The 19,645-nt window shown below is 46.3% G+C and overlaps 1 non-coding gene across 1 annotated transcript; it reads left to right on the top strand.

Moving 5' to 3' along the window:
* The first annotated feature begins 5,139 nt into the window (after window positions 1–5,139).
* Window positions 5,140–5,279, top strand: LOC144333999 (U4 spliceosomal RNA). The gene has a single exon (XR_013403156.1). It is a non-coding gene; the product is annotated as a U4 spliceosomal RNA (small nuclear RNA).
* Window positions 5,280–19,645: the final 14,366 nt, after the last annotated feature.

Below are 19,645 nucleotides of genomic sequence, written 5' to 3'. Positions count from 1 at the left end.
AAGACATATTCTCTGATATGCTAACATGCAAACAAAGTTTTCCCCATATTCGCCTAGTTACTGAAAGGGAACCCTAATCCACATGCTATCATTTTCCATCAGTGGCCTTTGTCCTTCATCTATCTCCTTCTTCCCTTCTTCCTCCCACTTAGTCTAGACATGCCTCTTTTAAATGATGGACATGGTTGATAAATTTCCATGCCATTTCTTTGAAAAATTGTTTCTCTTTGTTACATATGTAAAAGAAGATTTAAGAGTACAACTTATCAATGTTTCCTATTGTATTAGTAAGTTTTCATGCTGCTGATAAAGACATATGCAAAACTCAGAACAAAAAGAGGTTTAATTGGACTTATAGTTCCACATGGCTGGGGAGGCCTCAGAATCATGGCGAGAGGCAAAAGGCACTTCTTACATGGCAGTCGCAAGAGAAAACGAGGAAAATGCAAAAGTGGAAACCCTTGATAAACCCATCAGATCTGGTGAGACTTATTCACTATAATGAGAATAGCAGGGGAAAGGCCAGCCCCATGATTCAATTACCTCCCCCTGGCTCCCTCCCACAACACATGGGAATTCTGGGAGACACAATTCAAGTTGAGATTTGGGTGGGGACACAGCCAAACCTTATCACCTACTGAATTGCTATTATTGCATACCATCTTTTTTAAATAGTTATCACATTCCAAGATGAAACACTATCATTATTCATAAATTTACCACACACTCAATTTATTTCGCCCATATTTATTCTACACAATCTTGAATAAGTGACATTAACTTTTTGCCTTCTAATTTTTCTCCCTTAAAAACAAATTGTGTCTTGCTTGAGTTTTGTCTTCCAAATCTCCACATTCTAAATCCTCATTCATCTGCCTATAATGAATAGTACATATGCTCCCCCACTTTTTGAGTGTCTCTTTCAAAAAATCTTAACAGAAATACAAAACATTAACACAATGTTTAAACCTACTGATGTGGAACAAGCATGAACTTTCTGTTCAAATGCATTGCACAGAATGGTCCTCAGTCTTCTCACATTTACAGCAGTCAGATGCACTAGACTGAAGAGACGGTCTGAGTTCCTCTGCTGCTCAAATTTTTATTTATCCTTAGTTATTCTCACAGGACAGACGGTGCAGGAATCTTCCGGTAGAAAGAAACAAAGACAAGAGAAATCAACTGCGAGAGAGAAATGGAACAATAGCTAAAAGGAAGCTGTTCCAGATCCAGGCGAGAAAGATGTCTGACCCAGGGCAAGCCCCATCTGGGGAAAGGAGCTCTTGTCCTGTTGGTTCCTCCCAGCCACAAATACCAGCGCATGTGCACACTCCACATAGACAAATCACACTCTGCACATACACATACACACCACACACATACACACCATCAACATGCACACAAAGAGTTGGCTATGGCTCCTTCTCTCGAGTTGAGCCTGTATTTGAGAACTGTTGAGGAGGCGGAAGCTGGGAGTGGCCAAAGAATAAGAAAACAAAAAATGAGCTTTGTGTGAGAGTTCACTGGGATATCACAAAATGTCTTTTTAGTACTGGAACGATTTTCTGTTGTGTGGGAGGAGAGGAGAGGAGCAAGGGTGATGCCTGCGGATGGAGGTCTTGAGGAGGACGTGTGCAAGTTCCTAGGAAGGGCAGAAACCAAAAATGAAAGTCAAGGTCAGGTGGATGACACAGCGTAGAAAACCAGTGAGTCTTCACGGTACCCTAGAGTCAGAAGGATCTGCTGGTTCTGCTCAAGGCTGGGATGCACTTTACCTAGATCCTGGAAAGCAAGAGAAATTGCTGCCTTGACTGGTCACAGCTGACCATGGGGATGGAGGTGATGAGGGCTAAGCTCTGTATTCTATGTGCAGTGTAGGAGTTCACTCAGCCCCAGCCGCGCAACTAATGCCTTCCCTCTGCAAACATTCCACAAATGACCATAAACATCCCACAAATGACCATTTCCATGTGAGCTTTTAACACTTGGGCTCTCAAGCCTTAAATTCTCCACTCTTCAATTTCTGAAAGAAAATCACATTTGGGCATTTTACAGAAGGTCAAGAAGTTTTGCCACCTACATCAGAGACATACATCTTTCCTTCCCTCCTCTTACTTTTGAAATGATAGCCAAACCCCAGTGGTTTCATTGCCTGGGAGAATGCTGTGCCACACACATCTGTAAGTAGTTAGTTTTCCAAATGGGAGATGGTCACCACAGATGCAGAACTTTGAAAAATAAACATTAGAAAAATATTACTCCAGCAAAAATGAAAGCCTAGAATCCACGTGAGTGAGTGGGAGGTAGCTGGTGCAAGGTAGATCAAAGCTGCATCCCAGTTTGCCTGGCCATGCAAAAGCAAGAAAAATAGAACCACAGAACTTCAGAGAAAAAAAAAGGACCTTTGCGGGGTATCCTAGCTCCCATATAGTGGGGAAATTAAGGCCTGGGCCAGGAAGTGAGTGCCTATCTACGTTAGAACTGGAGCTCAGGCCGAGAGCTTTCTGCTCTCATTAAGCCTCATTTTTATTAGGGTGTCTCAGCTTTTTCCCTTTTAAGAAAAATAAAAATCCTCTGGCTTAACCATGGCCGTTAGCCCCTACGTGGGGCCCTTTTGGGGTGGGCGGGTAACTCCAGTCCTGGCCTCCTGAGATGGGTGTATCCCCTACCTATACCCCTCATCATGCGTGCCCTGCATCTGGATGGCAAGCCATGAGACGCGAGGACACTGAAGAGGCCAAGGCTAGAGCAAGACTGACAAAGGCCTAAGAGAGGGAACTCCACTTGGGCAGCTACTTCTTATCTATTTTATGGAATGAGGTAGCCAAGCTTGAGAATCTTGTGCCCTGAGACTGAAGAAAGCCTGATCACTGTGACCAGCATGAGTTATAGAGAGGTCGGGGCAGGGCAAGCTGGACATCCAACTGCACCCACATCACCCCACAACCATTCCTCTCCTGCCTCAACATGAGACTGGTGCCTCTGGACAGGAGCAAAGTGAGGCACAAAGTATGTCCCCTACACAGAGACAGGCACAGAACAGGCATTCAGTAAACCATAATTTGGCCAGGCACGGTGGTAATCCCACCACTTTGGGAGGCCAAGGCGGGCGGATCACCTAAGGTCAGGAGTTCGAGACCAGCCAGGCCAATATGGCAAAACCCTATCTCTACTAAAAATACAAAAATTAGCTGGGCGTGGTAGTGGGCACCTGTAATCCCAGCTACTCAGGAGGCCGGGGCAGGGAGAACTGCTTGAACTCAGAAGGTGGGTGCTGCAGTGATCCAAGATCACACCACTGCACTCCAGCCTGGATGAAACAGTGAGACTCCATCTCAAAACAATAATAATAAAATAATAAACTGTAGTTGTTTAGGCTTGGAGTGAAATGGAAGAAATATAAGGGACAGATAGCACATTTAAAGGGATCGATTGTTCCAGCCCAGACGAGCTCCTGGACATTCCCGTGTGTTATGCTTTACCAGGTGCCTTTTCACTGCTTTATCCATCTCTTCCCTACAGGATGGTTTTCTGCAGGAAGGCTCCAAAAGACAGAAGCTGAGTTCTGCCAGAAGAAAAAGGGAATGGAATATGTAAAAGAAAAGGATAGAAGAAAACTGTGGGCAGACAGGCAAGGCTAGTAGGGAAGTGGGAGTGGGGTCTCTGGGGAGAAGAGAATCCTCAACCTGGCAAGAAGGGGAGGCTTAAAAGCAGAGGGGAAAGCGGTGGAGGTCGGGAGGGCAGAGGAAATCTCAGATGTGGTGGCCAGCAGGGGTCGCTAATGCTCCACCAACAGCCTTAGGGCTGGGGAAGACTCAAAGGGAGGAAGATTTTCAGCAGCTCAGGTGGGCTTCATTCCCTCCCCTACCCCACCCCACCCCCGTGCCAGATTCTTTCTTATGGCATTGAGGTCTCTCTTCTTGGGTTCTGGAGGTTCCTTTCCCTGTGATCCTTTTCCTGAAAGTGAGCGAGAAAGCCTGGCCAGGCAGCTGTGGGGATGATGGAGGCGCCGGCTGGGGAGGGAGATGCCTCCCGGATTTGCCCTCCAGTGCTGCTCCCATGGGCACCCATGGAAATGGGGGTAGGAGGGCCCCTCTGACCACAGGCTGCTGATGGGGTTGGCACAGGCAGAGGAAGGGAGGGAACTCCTCTTCCTGGCTCTCCTCGTCAAATAGCAAACTCAGAGCAGAGCCACGGTGAAGCCTGGAGGTGAAGGAACGCCCTGCCGCCAGCAGTGGTTCAGGGCTGTGCTTGGGGACACCAAACCTGAGCCTGGGTGCTGCATGCTCTTAGGGCCAGTCCCAGCACACACTGTTCCCCCGCTGTCTGAGGCCTAGCACCTGTTGTCTAGGATCAGCGTCTACTTGCCTCTAGGCAGACACCCTGACCAATTCTCTACCCTCCCTGGCTTCTCCGTTTTCAGTTCTGCTCTTCAAACACCAAAAGCTCCTATCACTACAACCTTCCTCATATTACCTTTTCCAAGATTCTGGCTTAGCAAGTGTTAGTTACAGTTCAGGTCAAACAATGTCCTCCAAAAAGAGTTTGGGAAGACCCGTGTGTCCCAAGTCCTAATCACATCTCAGGATGGTTCTGCCACAAACTCTGAGATTCTTTCAAAAAGTGTGTATTGATCTGCTCTTGCTTTCCTAGGGCCATAAAAGAGGCAGGCTTATGGAACCAAGTATGTTGCAACTCTGAGCTAATGGTTCCGTCTTTGGAGGCCACTCCCCGGGGTAGTTCTTAACTGACAGATGACCCCTGAGATAAGAAGAGATGTCAGCATAGTCCAGGCTTGGGGTAGGACCCTGAGCTATTTATCCCCAGCAGTCAGAAGGAAGGCTGCAGTGTCCCACGGGCACCCAGCCTCCAACTGAGCCTCAAGGAAGGGTCTGGGATGCCAGACAATACCATGGTCAGATTATGGACTTAGGAATTGCTGTGGATGCCACTGGAGGTAAGGAGGAATAGGAAATTCTGGGACTCAGGAGCTGCCCAGGCAGCCAGGCTGCCTCTGACACACCCAATCCTCATTCGGATTTGAGGAAAGGAGACTTGAGCGCAGGGGAAAGGCACCCAGGAGCCTGTGAGTCGTGCCTAAGCCTCTGGATCCCACATCTGAGGAAACGACTTAATGTCGGCTTTGAGTGGTGCTACCACTGTCGCCTCTGAGGTTTAACCGAGGCACGATTGTTGCTGATTGAAAACATGAGACCTAATTCCAGCCCCCCCTCCCTCCAGTGGCAGGCGGAGGCTCCACATCCATTTCCTGCCTTGGTCAGAACTGGCTCCAGAACGGGACAGGCCTGCCCGTGGCTCCAACTTGGGGAGGCTGAGATGGATAAAGACACTGATGGAGAGGGATCCAAGGGAAACCAAGGATGGATGTGAAGAGCTGGTGCCCCCTGCCACCCATCCAGGTCCTCCCAAATCCCAGGCTCATGCCAAGGGAGGGTGTAGGTGGTCGTTAGTGTAAGTCAATCCTGTGTCTGTGATGCTGAAAAAACTGTACAAATGCCTATCACCTCTCTGGGGACAGCCCGGCTCCCCAGCCATTCCCTACAAGAAGTCACCACCCTTATACAACCACTTTCCCCCAGTCTTGGAGATGGTCAGCTCTGCAGAGCTCACAGAAAAGCAAAGATATATAGGGTGTTATTAGACAGATCCTAGCAAAGGGCAGGTTTAACCAATGCCCTCACATTTTATAACTGAAATTCAGAGAGGTTACTAGATCTTGTTCACAGAACAAGATCTAGTCTGCAACTCTTTTCTTCTTGGTTTTTGGGAACGGGTCTCACTCTGTCACTCAGGCCAGAATGCAGTAATGCAATCATAGCTCACTGTAACCTGTAACTCCTGTGCTCAAGTGATCCTCCCACCTCAGCCTCCCAAGTAGCTAGGACTATAGGCACATGCCTAGCTATTTTTTTTTTTTTAAGAGACATAGTCTCACTATGTTGCCCAGGCTGGTATTGAACTCCTGGCCCTGGCCCCAAGGGATCTTCTCGTCTTGGCCTCCTGAAGTACTGGAAATATAGACTTGAGCCACGGCACCGAGCCTAGTTTGCAACTCTTGACTCCTGATTCCTGAGTGCTCCTTCTCTGACACCAGAATTTTCCAGAAGGTCTCTGAAAGAGATCAAGAAATAAGTAGCTCTGATCCAACTATTAAAAAATCAGCTTCAGGCCAGGCTCAGTGGCTCATGCCTTTAATCCCAGCACTCTGGAAGGCTGAGGTGGGCAGATCACTTGAGCTCAGCAGTTCAAGACCAGCCTGGCCAACATGGTGAAACTCTGTCTCTATTAGAAATACAAAATCTAGCTGGGCATGGTGGCACATGCCTGTAGTCCCAGCATGCGCCACCACATCCAGAGTTCCGAGAATCGCTTGAACCCAGGAGGCAGAGGTCGTAGTGAGCTGAGATCATGCCACTACACTCCAGCCTGGGCAACAGAGCGAGACTCCGTATTTTTTGTTTTAATAAGCTTCAAAATTGTAATAGGTGAATAGTCAATGTGGCTGTTTGCAGATAAACACACCAACATGTCATTTCATTTAGCATGATCCTAAGGGCCATGCCTCATGGAGAGCCATCCTCATACTTTTCTGTTTCCCCCCCCCCGTCTGCTCCCCTGAGAAATGAAACCACTTCCTGGCCTCAGAGCAATGCCTTGAGGTTGCCATGGTAAGACATATGTGCGGTCGTGTCTCACCAATCCTGAAATCACCTCTCCAGCTGATGGTCAAGGACAGCGAAGTGAAAAAGACCCCCACTCAGCCACTGTAGACCTCACAACGTCCGGGTTCCAAAGTTCATGCCAAGCAGTCACAGAAAGGCCTTTCAGACTCATTTGGATTCTTTTCATCCTTGCTTCACCAACAGCTCTAACAGACTTACCCTTCTGAATTTTTGTTGTTGTTATTATCACTACTTTTTTTTTAGTCCCTGGAATATTGGAAGCAGGCAACAAATTAGAAAAAAAGATACTGAACTGCTAGTGATAGGCATACTGGGAATCAAAAAAGGGATGGTTAGCTGAGAGACACAGGACAGCAACAAAAGCACAAATAGGAATCCCAGAAGCATGGAAATCTGGAGTCATTTTAGTATAGAGATAAATAGCCATGTACATTTCAGTAGACCTGAAGGTATCACAATGTTCCTGAGTCATCAAACATAATTTCTATAAAAGGAGTCCTTCCATCCATCTTTCATCCCAAGAATAATGGCACAGCCTCATCCAGTTCATAGGATTTTTACTCCTATAAGTCCAGTAAGTTGTTTTCAATATCAAGAATGAGATTCTCCCTAGGGAATCTAGCCTGTGTTGGCTCTTCCTCTTCACATGCACTGCAGACATTCAGAGGCAATAGACAGAAGCTCTCTGCATTCCCATTCCCTTAGCAGAAAAGAATATGACTGTAAATTAGCATAAAGATTCTTCAGAGACAAGGCACAGAAACAGTGTATGCAGAATATTGGAGGAATGTCCAAAACACTTGAGCACGAACTGTTTCCAAGCTCCCATAAGCAGCTGAGCTGCTTCTATTTATCTACAAATAACCAACATGCTCCAGATAATCTTTCTTCCTTATTTATTAAAGGAGGCCCAAAGAGCCCCTCTAGGCCACTGGTGACTGATTACACCAATGGGTGGATAGATGGTAAATAAACCTGGTGACATAGCTGGAGTTATTTGAAAATAACAGATCACTTTCGTTAAATACAGCCCTACAGCCCTATACAGACTTTCACTGATTTATACATTCCCCCCCAAGAAATCTGCACCAGCGAGACCTGTGTTCATATTTATGTTTCAGATCATTTTAGCTGCTTATATTTTAAGATGACATCCAATATTTAGATGAAAAGTCAAGAACCCATCATGTTGAAGCATTTGAGTATCCAGATGGTTGGCATCAGTAGATATAAGCCTTGTGTATCCATTCATTGAACAAATATTTATTAAGTGTCTGCTCCACGCCCGGCTCTCTGCTAGGCCCTAAAGATCCCAAACTGAGTAAGATTGATGACTCAGTCAACTTCACAAAACCAAATCATCTTAAAGCTTCTGCTTCAAGCAAACTATAGCAACTATAGGAAGAAAGCAACTATAACCTGTGCCGTGCCTGCCACTGTTTCAGACACCTTTATATAATATCTCTTTTTGTTTCATGACAAATCTCCAAAAGTCAACCCTTAAACAGATGAAGAAACATACTCAGAGAGGTCAGATAAGTTGTTTAAGCCGCACCTCTAGCAAGGGTCACAGCAAGAACTGGAGCCCATTTCTCCGCACAGCCCGTTAGAGTGGCCTGTGGTGGAAGGCAGAAAGCAGACTACACTGACTCTGGCCCCTGCTGCTTGCATCTCTTAAAAAAAAAAATAAAAAAAAAAAGACAAGCTCTTCTGAGCCTCAGTTTCTCCATCTAGCCACTGGGATCACATGCCTCTCTCAGACGCTAGTTGTGAAAATCAAAATAAATCATATATGTGGGGGCTTCTGACTTTGGATCCAACATGCATTAGGTGCCCAGCAAATGTTTATTACATGGATGGAGAGGATCTTCAAACCTTCCTCCACTCTCACCTCCCACCCGCAGTGGTCCTCTACACCAGCATCTGCTGACAGCAGCATCACCACACACTTCCAGAATTAGGCAGCTCACGACTTCCTGAAGCACCCTGTTTTAGAATTGAAAGGCCTCACTCACCTGGCCTCGTGTACCAAGTGTGCAGAGGACAGGAGAAGACACAGGCCACCCCTGGAAGGTGACAATGTAGCTCTGGAGACAGTCTGGCCATTCTTGAAATATTAAAAAGCATTAAGGGGGCCGAGCATGGTGGCTCACACCTGTAATCCCAGCACTTTGGGAGGCCAAGGCGGACAAATCACCTGAGGTCAGGAGTTTGAGACCAGCCTGACCAACATGGTGACACCCTGTCTCTACTGAAAATACAAAAATTAGCCAGGTATGATGGTGGATGCCTGAAGTCCCAGCTACTCAGAAGGCTGAGGTAGGAGAATCATTTGAACCCAGAAGGTGGAGGTTGCAGTGAGCTGAGATTGTGCTACTGCATTCCAGCCTGGGCTACAGAGTGAGACTTCGTCTTAAAAAATAAAAATTAAAAAAAAAAAAAAGCAAGCATTAGAGAACTTTCCAAGATGCATCATCTTCAAGAACATGAATGGGAGGCAGTGGAGGCGTGGCGTCTCCTCCTTGGGATGCAGAAGCTGGGCCAGCCCCCAGGCCAAACAAGGGTGGCCAAGCCTCTCCCTGGATCCCGGTACTCACGGAACTAACTCTTCGTTTCCTTCATCTCACTTCTCTCTCCTGCTCAGTCACCTTTCGAGCTATTGTCCCATGTAATTTCTCAGCCAGCTAGGTATCCCAGCCTTGTGAGACACCAGTCTTGCTCTAATGTTTGGAATGTGAACCATCATGAAAAAGTAAGAATGATGAAAAAGGAGATTTTGTAACTATTCTTCAGTGTCAGAGGGAGCAAAATCCTTCACATTCTACTACTCTAGCTGGATATCCCTAAAGGGTAGGTGTTTAAACTCTTGAATCTGGCTTTTCTTTTATTTTTGAGACAGGTTCTTGCTCTGTCACCCAAGCTGGAGGGGGCAAGGGCATGATCACGGCTCACTGCAGCCCCAAAATCCTAGGCTCAAGTGATCCTCCCACCTCAGCCTCCCAAGTAGATGGGATTACAGATATGCACCACCATGCTTGCTTTTTTTTTTTTTTTAAATATATAAAAACAGAGTCTCACTATGTTGCCCAGGCTGGTCTCGAACTCCTGGCCTCAAGTAATCCTCCCGCCTTGGACTCCCAAAGTGCTGGTATTACAGGCATGAGCCACATGCCCAGCCTGAACCTGGCCTTTTAGATTACCTCCCAGCTCTATTGCTTCTAACTGGTAAACCTAGGCAAGTTATTTAACCCCTTTAAGCCTTGATTTTTCTCAACGGTAAAATAGTTCCTCCCATAAAGGACTGCAATAAAGAAAAGAGGTCAGCAATCTGTGGTTATGGGGCCAAATCTGGTTCACCATCTATTTTTGTGAAGACCTATGAGCTAAGAATGGTTTTTACATTTTAAATGATTGAAAAAAATCAAGAAAATATTTTGTGACACAGAAAAGGATATGACATTCAAATGTCAGGGTCATAAAGTTTAATTGGAATATAGCCACACACATTTGTTTACATGTTACCTGTGACTGCTTTTCTACTACTACAGCAAAGTTGAATTGTTGTAACCAAGATGTTATAGCCCACAAAGCCTAAAATATTTACTGTCTGGCTCTTTATAGAAAATGTTTGCCAACCTCTGGTAAAGAGAAAATGAAGGAATGCCTAGATGTGCCTTTAATAGAGCAAAAACCTTTAAAATGTCAGCTCTCATTTTCTTTTATTAATATCTAGCTCCTGTCCAGCCATGATATTTATGCCGCTCTGTATTTGCATCAGGATAATTTTTTAGATCATTACAAAATATGCATCCTCCTACAGAACACAGGGGAATACCTAGTGCCTAAATGGCATTGCTAACGCAGAATGCACTGACCTGACCTCACAGAAAGGCGATGGAACAGAGGTCCCGTCCTTCCAAATGTCATCCACTGGTTTTATCCTTATTGAAATAGACAGCACACGGATCTGGAATGGAAGCAAATAACAACCAGGTCTCCAGATTCCATCATATCACAGAACATGGAACCAAGAAGGTACCTCAGAAGTTATCTGATCCAGGCCGGGCGCGGTGGCCCACACCTGTAATCCCAGCACTTTGGGAGGCCAAGGCGGGTGGATCACCTGAGGTCGGGAGTTCAAGACCAGCCTGACCAACATGGAGAAACCCCGTCTCTACTAAAAATACAAAAATTAGCCAGGCGTGGTGTCGCATGCCTGTAATCCCAGCTACTTGAGAGGCTGAGGCAGGAGAATGGCTTGAATCCGGGCAGCGGAGGTTGCGGTGAGCTGAGATCGTGCCATTGCACTCCAGCCTGGGCAAAAAGAGCGAAACTCCGTCTCAAAAAAAAAAAAAAAGAAGTTATCTGATCCAGTCACCCCTGTTTACCAGTGAGGAATCTAGACCCAGATGAAGTTAAAGGACTTACCCATGAGTACCCAACAACTCTCTGGCCACCCCCAGGCTCCCATCTTTGTGTCTTTCCTGTGTGGGCTGTTCCCTGAAATTCTTCCTGATAGGCACATTGCCTTTCCCTTTGATTTTAAATTCTTGGCTCAGATGACATGCCCGGACTATATCGTGTGATGTGACCTTGAAAAATAATTTACGTACAAGTCTTGAAAGCAAATCAAGTTTTAAAACAAAGTAGCACCTACTCTGTCGCAGCCTTGACATCTATTACAAAGTAAATGCTGGCTCTTTAATTTCCCTTATCAAGGCTGTTCCTATTTAGCCAACCTCCTCAAGGGGTCCCAGCACCAGCCCCACTCCAACGCCTGATGAAGCTCCAGAACAGGTGAGAAAAATGAGAGGGTCCTGTCCAGAGCTCTGGGAGTCGGCCCTCACTGCCTGCCTTTCAGACAGCAAGACAGAAAAGGCATTCATTTTCTTCCTCCACGTCATGATACCAACCGAAATTACCTTTAAATGAGGAAGAAGGTCATTATTTAATCAATAGGATTGCGTCAATTGAGGAAAATTTGTCTCCAGTGTAAACAAGCGGAACGTCTTTGCGCTCTATGAAAACAAGGTTAAATTACTTGCAGATCCAGGCGACGTGGAGAGATGTAGGAAGTGAACCTGAAGCCTGACACATTCAAGGTCTGGGAACCGAAAATAATAGGAATTGTTCTTATTTTTCCAGTGGAATCGAGCACAGAGATGGGCAAGCCTCTTTACAGAACCAAAGATTCAGAACCGTGCCTTACCCTTTGCTTACGAGGCAGAGGAGGAGGTAGAGGAGGAAGAGAAAGAACCACCACAAAGAGAGATGGCAACAAAAGTAAAACAAAGGCTGGGCCAGCCGATCCCACTCAGGCTGACCACAGTGAGGGAGCAGCATTAAAATGAGAAATGATCAGGTTTCAGAAGCCCAGCCCTTCCTGCTGAGTCTTGTCCTTTGCTTCATCCATTCCATTCAAGAAGTCATACTGAAAATAAATTATTAATACAATGGTAGCTCACATTATCGGGTCTCACTCCATGCCAAGCATGCCAAACCCAGGTCATGTGTGGTGCTCCTCAATGTTCACAACAGCTCTAGAGGTGGGTGCCAGTCATGCCCACTTGGCAGATGCGGAGGAGGGCAGTAGCAGCTGGAGAATGGCGGGCAGTTCTGCCTGTTTCTGAGGCCCCACTGCTTGAACTGCCAGCCTCAGAGCCATCTGCTCGCTGGGTGCTCAGCCCCGTGCTGCATGCTGTGGACTCACAGGGGAAGTACGAGCCAGGCCTACCCCTAGGGTATCCCCACATCCCTGGCAGAAGGGGACAGAGCATTTACTCCTGTTTAGGGAGAGGCTCAGCTCATCTGGGAATCCCTGGATGAGCGGACTCTGTGCCTGCTCCTCTGCCATACCCCTTCCCCATCCATGTCGGCTGCTTTGGCCACAGCACATAAAAATGGGTCCAGCAAGCCACAGTCTCTCCCAGAGGAGGCCCCAAAGATCTCTTGCCCACACCTCCTCGATCGCTGCTAGGATATAAGCTGGAGGCTGTCGGTGGTGAATGTGATCTCTTGTCACTCCACAGGCATCTGGTGAGGTCTAAGTTCCCTGCTTCCTGACAGAACTTCTTGGTGGGGATTTGGCTTCCAGGTTCTCCTCACCCCCTCAGGAGACTGGGCTAACACTGAGTGAGGTTTGCTGACACCCTCCATTCATTAACAACAGGACTAAAACCAAGTAAGTTTTAGCTCTGGGCTTTTGGACAGCCAGATTCCAACACTTTGGTGGTGAATCCTGACTAATGTTCCTGCCCCATCCCTCCTCCTCCCATCCCCCAACCCACCCCGCCCAGCTCCATTTCTGAAGTGCCCGAATGTAGAGTTCATAAGCTGCCTTCCTTCCATGACCATGCTGCCCACATGGCCTCCACTGAGGATCGGGGCAACACAGTCACCACAGGAGTAGGCCCTCAGTTGCCCTAGCAGCGATCTGAGGAGTGTGGGCTTTGGGGCCTCCTCCGGGAAAATTGTGGCAGCACAGCCAGGACAGCAAGTGTGTGGCCCGGCCAAAAAAAAAAAAAAGCTTAAAAAAAAAAATTTTTTTTTTTTTAATGAAATGAAACATATTTGACCTGGGAAGAAATAAAAGACCTTTCACGTTGTCAAAGTGACAAATTAGACACAGAGGCCGAGCAAATGTGAGCTCCTGGGGAGTCCGTCAGAAGGAGCCCAGATGGAATGGACAAGGCTGGGGGTGACCGGAGGGAGGCAGACAGAGGATTTCTCCGGGTCGGGTTGGGAGACCAGTCAGAAGGCTGCACAAAGCTACACACAGTCTCCCCTTTGTACTGGTATTTATCTAACTTGTCAATTTTATAGCCACATTACCTTCCGAGTGTTCAGGAAAGCAGATATTGGTGCTGTCAAGAGGCCTGGCTGTGGTTTGCACAGCATAATGACAGATGCAAAAAACAAAGGGGAGGGGAGAGGGGCCTTCAGAAACCACAAAAGAGCCTTTAGAATTATGCCTCTGCCTCCCTCCTCCCCTGAGAGCATGCCTTTCCCTCGCTGCAGAGGTGCTTGCTCCAGGGGTGCTCTCTCCCCCTGTATGCAGCTGTGCCGGGCAGCTGCGCTGGGCAGCTGCCTAGCACGCGTCTACCAGTCACCCCGCATGGACTTGAAGGGAGCTGTTACATGACTGCCTCTCTTCCCCAGGCTAAATAGCTACAGTCCTTTAACCTCTCTTCATGGGCCTGATTTTCCATCCCTTTAATCATCCCTGTCACTTTCGGCTGCAGCCTGTACTCACCACAGCCCTCCCCCAGAGTGGAGACGCAGCCAACGAGGATCATGGGCCCAAGGGCCTCCAAGAGCTGCTCCTTTCAGACTGCCCCCACCATGGGCCCACCCTGCAGCCACAGGTCCTGGGAAGCCTATGGTCATGGAGCCCCTACGGCTGAGTTACTACAGCTCATGACCCAATTGGAGCTCTTCCCTCCCTGCTCTTGGATATTCCCCATGACCAGAAAGTCATTAAAATCCCACAGTCTCCTTCTGAGCTGATTCTTGCCATTTTTCTCTTCCTCTTCATCCTTAGTGCCTCACTCCTACACACTAGACTCCTGGACTATCATTTGGACCATGGAGCCAGCCCCCCAGCCAGCTTCCCTGCCACCGTTTTCCCCTCCGAGACACTTAAAGGCCAACTTTGGAAATATTTTTTTAAATTGAATGTCATTTTTATCAAGTCCTTCCCCTACTCAAGAGCCTTTAGTGGCTCCCTATTTCTTCTTGTTATAGCAGATATAAATAACTCGCCAGATTCTGAAAATACTCTCACCACTCCCCCAACCCCTCTTCTGCCTATGTCCAGATCTACACTCAAAAAAAGCCTTCCCTAGTTAATCTCCTCCCCTCTCTGTCCACCCCTTTACCCATCCCCACAGTTTATTGGATACTGTTTTGGGTGTCTCGAGATATTGGGTTAGGGTTCTTTGACGGCAAGCAACAGAAACTAACCCTGACTAGTTTAAGGAACAGAAAGGGATAGATTGGAAACGAATGGCATAGTTTGGAGAATTAAAAGCAAGCCTGAACTACAGTCCTGGAAAAGACAGAACTGGACAGCTCTGAAGATCTTCTGGAACATTGTCATCAAATGATCAGCTCCAACTGCCTTCTCTCCTCATTTCTCTCTCCTTAAGATTCAGAATTTCAGGACTGAACATCAACAAGTCCCGTGATCAGGGAGCAGAGTCCTGTGATTGGCTGCCCTACCAAAACCACTCACGGTGTGGGAAGGTTGCAACATTTAGCAAATAAAAATACAGGATGTCCAGCTAAATTGAATTCCAGATAAACAGTGAATAATTGCTCATATAAGCATATCCCAGGCGATATTTCCTGATTTGTCTTCTCATTCTTTCCTTCCCTCAGTCCCACTTTGTTGCTCCCAGGTGGGTCAGCACACCTCAGACCTGTACCTGTACCCGCTGTGACTGTACCTCACTGTTAACGAATCTCTTCAGTCCTTTCAAAGTGACTGTGAATTTTATTTCTTCCTCTTTAATTTTAATAACCAAGCTTCCATTGACTGGAAACTATACATTCACTGACACAAATAAAAGGGTACACATGCCCTTTGGCAACTTTTCTTGTTTATTTTCTCTTTAGCCCCATTGGAGGAAAAAAACCAACTTTCTCTGTCTTCTCTCTTTTGCCAAATACTTACAAAACAGCCCTAATAACACTTTGCATCTGCATAACTTGTTAGATCTTAATGTACATTTTCACACTCGTTTCATTCAGTGTCTTAACTCCTCAGTGAGTTAAGTGGTTAGCGGGCACACGTAACATAGTGCCCCATTTTACAGATGAGAAATTCAGATGTTGAAAGGTGGGTTACAAAAACTAGTATGCATCCAAAGTTGTGCATCCAGGACTTGGAACAATGTGTCCTTTCCTCTTTTCTGTAAAGGGCCAGATAGTAAATATTTCAGGCTTTGTATGCCAGATGGTTTCTGTTGCAACTCAATTCTGCCATTGCAACACAAAAGCGGCCATAGGTAATACATAAATGAATAGATGGATGTTCCAATAAACTGCATTTATAGAAACAGGCCAACGGGCCATATCTGGCCCACGGGCTATACTTTGCAAGCTAACCCCTGCTTTACACCACACAACAAACACTTTCCAATCTTTTTAACTCTATCACAATTTGCCTCCAATTGGGATGCCATAATTTTGACCTCCATCAATTTTAGATGACTTACTTTTTTCTCTCCTCTTTACTTCTTATGCATCAGGATTTTTGGGACAATGACCAACTTGGCTTCCCACACCCACTTGGTCCTTCCTACACTGTGGCAAAGTTTTCTCTCATACGTGTGAATGTGCTCAGCTAAGCCCATTCTTCCTCCCCTGGGTCCTTCTTTACCCGCACATGAGATCAGTACCAACAGACCTTGTGGGGAGGCAACCTTCTGGGATGGGCCATCTTCTGAGGCTCCCAGGATTAACCAGGATACCCAGAATTAACCATTAAACAGGATTAACCATCATCCTTCCCTCTTTCCTTTACTCTGGGCTTCACGTGCTTCCTCTCTTGGGCCTTTTCCATGGCAAGTTTGTCCCCAGGAAATTCATGCCTGGAATGGTAGCTCTACGACCTGATCTTTCTGTGGCCCATGGAAGATGGGGACTGGGTTCAGTTTCTTCTTTAACCTACAGAGTGAAAAGACTGGTTCAAGTGCCCTCCCTAAGAAGGGCAGGAGCTCCTTGAAGGCAAACTAGTTTAGTTTATACCTGTCACTGTTTATAAACAGGATCTATAGATCCTGAGCTATAATGAGGGCTGGAGGCTGTACGTGGACAGCAGCCTCCTGGGCAAAGAGTCCAGCTGCTTAGATGACTGGGCTTACAAATCCTCAGACATGCTGACTGGCCACCTGGAACCTGAATTCTACATTTTGGGAGCCAGTGGGCCATGACTGATGCCTCACGAAGGGGATGCCAGGTCTTTAAGTGGGCTTCACAGGTACATATGTCCGCGTGCACACTGGAGTGTAAAGGCAAGAGACCGTAGAGATCAAGCTGCCCAAATCCTTCATTTACAAATAAAGAAACCAAAGCCCAGTGATATCACCTCGGTTTTCCATGATGCCAAGAGGTAAAAATCCATATTATCTTTATAAATAGTACCCACAAAGATGATGATAAACTTGATCAATGAAACTGATATTTATAACTATAAAGCTTTCTTTGGATTTTTTGGGGTTTTTTTTGTTTTTTTGTTTGTTTTTTTGAGAAGGAGTCTTGCTCTGTTGCCCATGCTGGAGTGCAGTGGTGCGATCTCGGCTCGCTGAAACCTCCACCTTCCAGTTTCAAGTGATTCTCATGCCTCAGCCTCCCAAGTATCTAGAATTACAGGCACACACCACCATGCCCAGCTGATGTTTTTATTTTTATTTTTTAGTAGAGACAGGGTCTCACCATGTTGGCCAGGCTGGTCTCAAACTCCTTAACTCAGGTGATCCACCCACCTCAGCCTCCCAAAGTGCTGGGATTACAGGTGTGAGCCACGGCGTCTGGATGAATATCAACATAATTTAAATAAGGGGCAGAGAATATGCCCAACCCAGCACAGCCCAAAAGCCATACATGAGATCAACTTTTTCAGAAATACTTAAGATTTGTTATCAAGACTTCCATATGTCCAAAGGTGGACTTCTATAGAAACACCATGAGCCTCCTCCAAATATTTTTGTAAAGTCTCTAAAAGGGTCAAGAGAGGCAACAAAGAGTAGAGGGCACAAGGAATACTTCAGCTTTGAATGCCCTGGCTCCACCACTTTAAAATTGTGTGACCTTGAGCAAATTATTTAACTTCCCTAAGCCCCAGTTTTCTCATCTGTAAAATGAGCATTATGGTAGTACTTACCTCATAGAGGTAATGTAATAATTAAATGAGGCAATGTATACAGACCACCTAACAGGGCTGACAATAACTACTTAATATTCACTAGTATCATGATGGTTGTTGTTGACACCACAGACTTTTTGCGTTAAGTTCAACTCTAATTTTGAGTTGCCTCCTTTTTCAACTGTGAAAAAGGGATAATCATTTAACAGGAGAGACAGATAACTAGAAGTTAGTTATGACCTGGACAGAGTGCTCTGGCTCCCTGCCCAGAGCCACAGTCTGCCCCAAATGATCTCCAGGCTAAGAGACAAAGTGGCTTTTCTGAGCAGGGTTTCCTCTGCGGGGGTGGCCTCCAGGCAGGACCCAGCTCGTCTGGAAGAGGTCATGATCTCAGGTCAGAGGTGCGAGTAATCAGGGGAACAGGCCAGGAAATGTGAATAAGGCTAGTGCACAGTTTTCTTTGTGGACAATCTTTTTGGCATTACGATGTTTTAGTCAAATTGTGCCCTGCTTGGAAGTCCTACACGTTGAAGGCAAGGGAAGTCAGAATTTCTACAACAACAACAAAAAAAACAGAAGGCCCAGGATAGCTCCTAGATAAACATCATCCTTTAAGGACATCTCGGGTTGGGCAGACTATAGCATTTGCATCAACTCATGCCATTAAAAAAAAAAAAAAGACAAAGAAAAAAAACAACCCACCTAGAACTTGATTTTTCCGGTGATAGAAGAAACACAGTAGACAAAACAACTTTCTCCTTTTCCCTGGGTTACTTGGCAGCAGCAGAAAGCACTTGACAAAAAGTTCCAGAAGGACTCGATATTGAGTTTGAAAAGTACAAATTCCCACAACAATCACTGACTAAAGTAGCAATATTTTAGCCCTTCACAGGAATCTGGTTATTATTACCATTTATGCCAAGTATCTTGTTTCTATTCTTTGTGATTTAAGGTCATTTTCTCTGTAAAAGGCCTGCTTTGTTAAGCACTACACATTGACGTTGGTTTCAGGAGAAAGAGGACTGGGCAAGTTGGGAAAGTATCGTATTGTGCCGAAACATTAGATGGCCTGGTTGTAAAGAAACCCTTTGTTTTTGCTCTGAACCTGATGTATTTTTCTGGTCTTCATTTCCTAGTTCAGTGCACTAATTTCAGCATTGTCCACCCTGACAACGATAATACCTCTGCTTGAGCGTGGCAGGTTCCAAGGAGGGAATTCAAGAGGTTGTACCTACCTGGACGGGCTGGGGTGCAACCTGGCCAAAGGAGACCCAAGTCAATACCTATGTCTAGAAAGTCACCCTGTGACTCAGGGTCCCTTGTGTAGACATCTCGTGAGAAAGGATACCAAGAGAGTGAAATATCTTGCTCAGTGATATACTACCAGGGACAATTTTTCCCCTCGGGGGACACTTGGCAATAACTGGAGACATTTTTGGTTGTCACAACTCAGAGCCAGAATACTATTGTGCCTACTGGGTAGAGGCCAGGGATGTTGCTAAACATCCTACACTGCACAGGGTGGTCCCCACAGCAAAGACTAACTCAGCCCCAAATGCCAATTGTGGTAAGGTTGAGAAACCCTGAGACACACAGAGGCACAGAAAGCCCTGAATGGGCAGGCCCCTGCCCACCTGCCCAGTCTTATTTTGCCCCACTCCCCCATTCTCTGAACCCCAAGTGCATAGACACCTTCCAGTTCCTGACTTCACTGTGTACCCTCAGCATATCCAACCCCTCTGCCTGCCAGGCTCTTCCTTGCCATGCCTAGTTAACACCTTCTTCTCCCCCAGAGCTCACCTCAATACATACTTTCTTGAGATGCCTTCCCATCGAGACTAAGTCAAATCCCCCATTCTGTGCTATCTCCCCTTTATTCTTTCTTTTTCCAGGGCTTTTAAAGTATCTTCATGGGCCTAGGTGTGGTGGCTCACACCTGTAATCCTAGCACTTTGGGAGGCCCACACGAGCAGATTACCTGAGTCAAGAGTTTAAGACCAGCCTGGGCAACATGGTGGAGTCCAGTCTCTGCTAAGATACAAAAAATTAGCCAGTTGTGGTGGCATGTGACAGA

Source organism: Macaca mulatta, chromosome 13 (assembly GCF_049350105.2).
Source record: "Macaca mulatta isolate MMU2019108-1 chromosome 13, T2T-MMU8v2.0, whole genome shotgun sequence".
In the NCBI taxonomy this organism is placed as follows: Eukaryota; Metazoa; Chordata; class Mammalia; order Primates; family Cercopithecidae; genus Macaca; species Macaca mulatta.
Note: the sequence above shows the minus strand (reverse complement) of the source record. Positions and strands in the feature narration are given on the sequence as shown.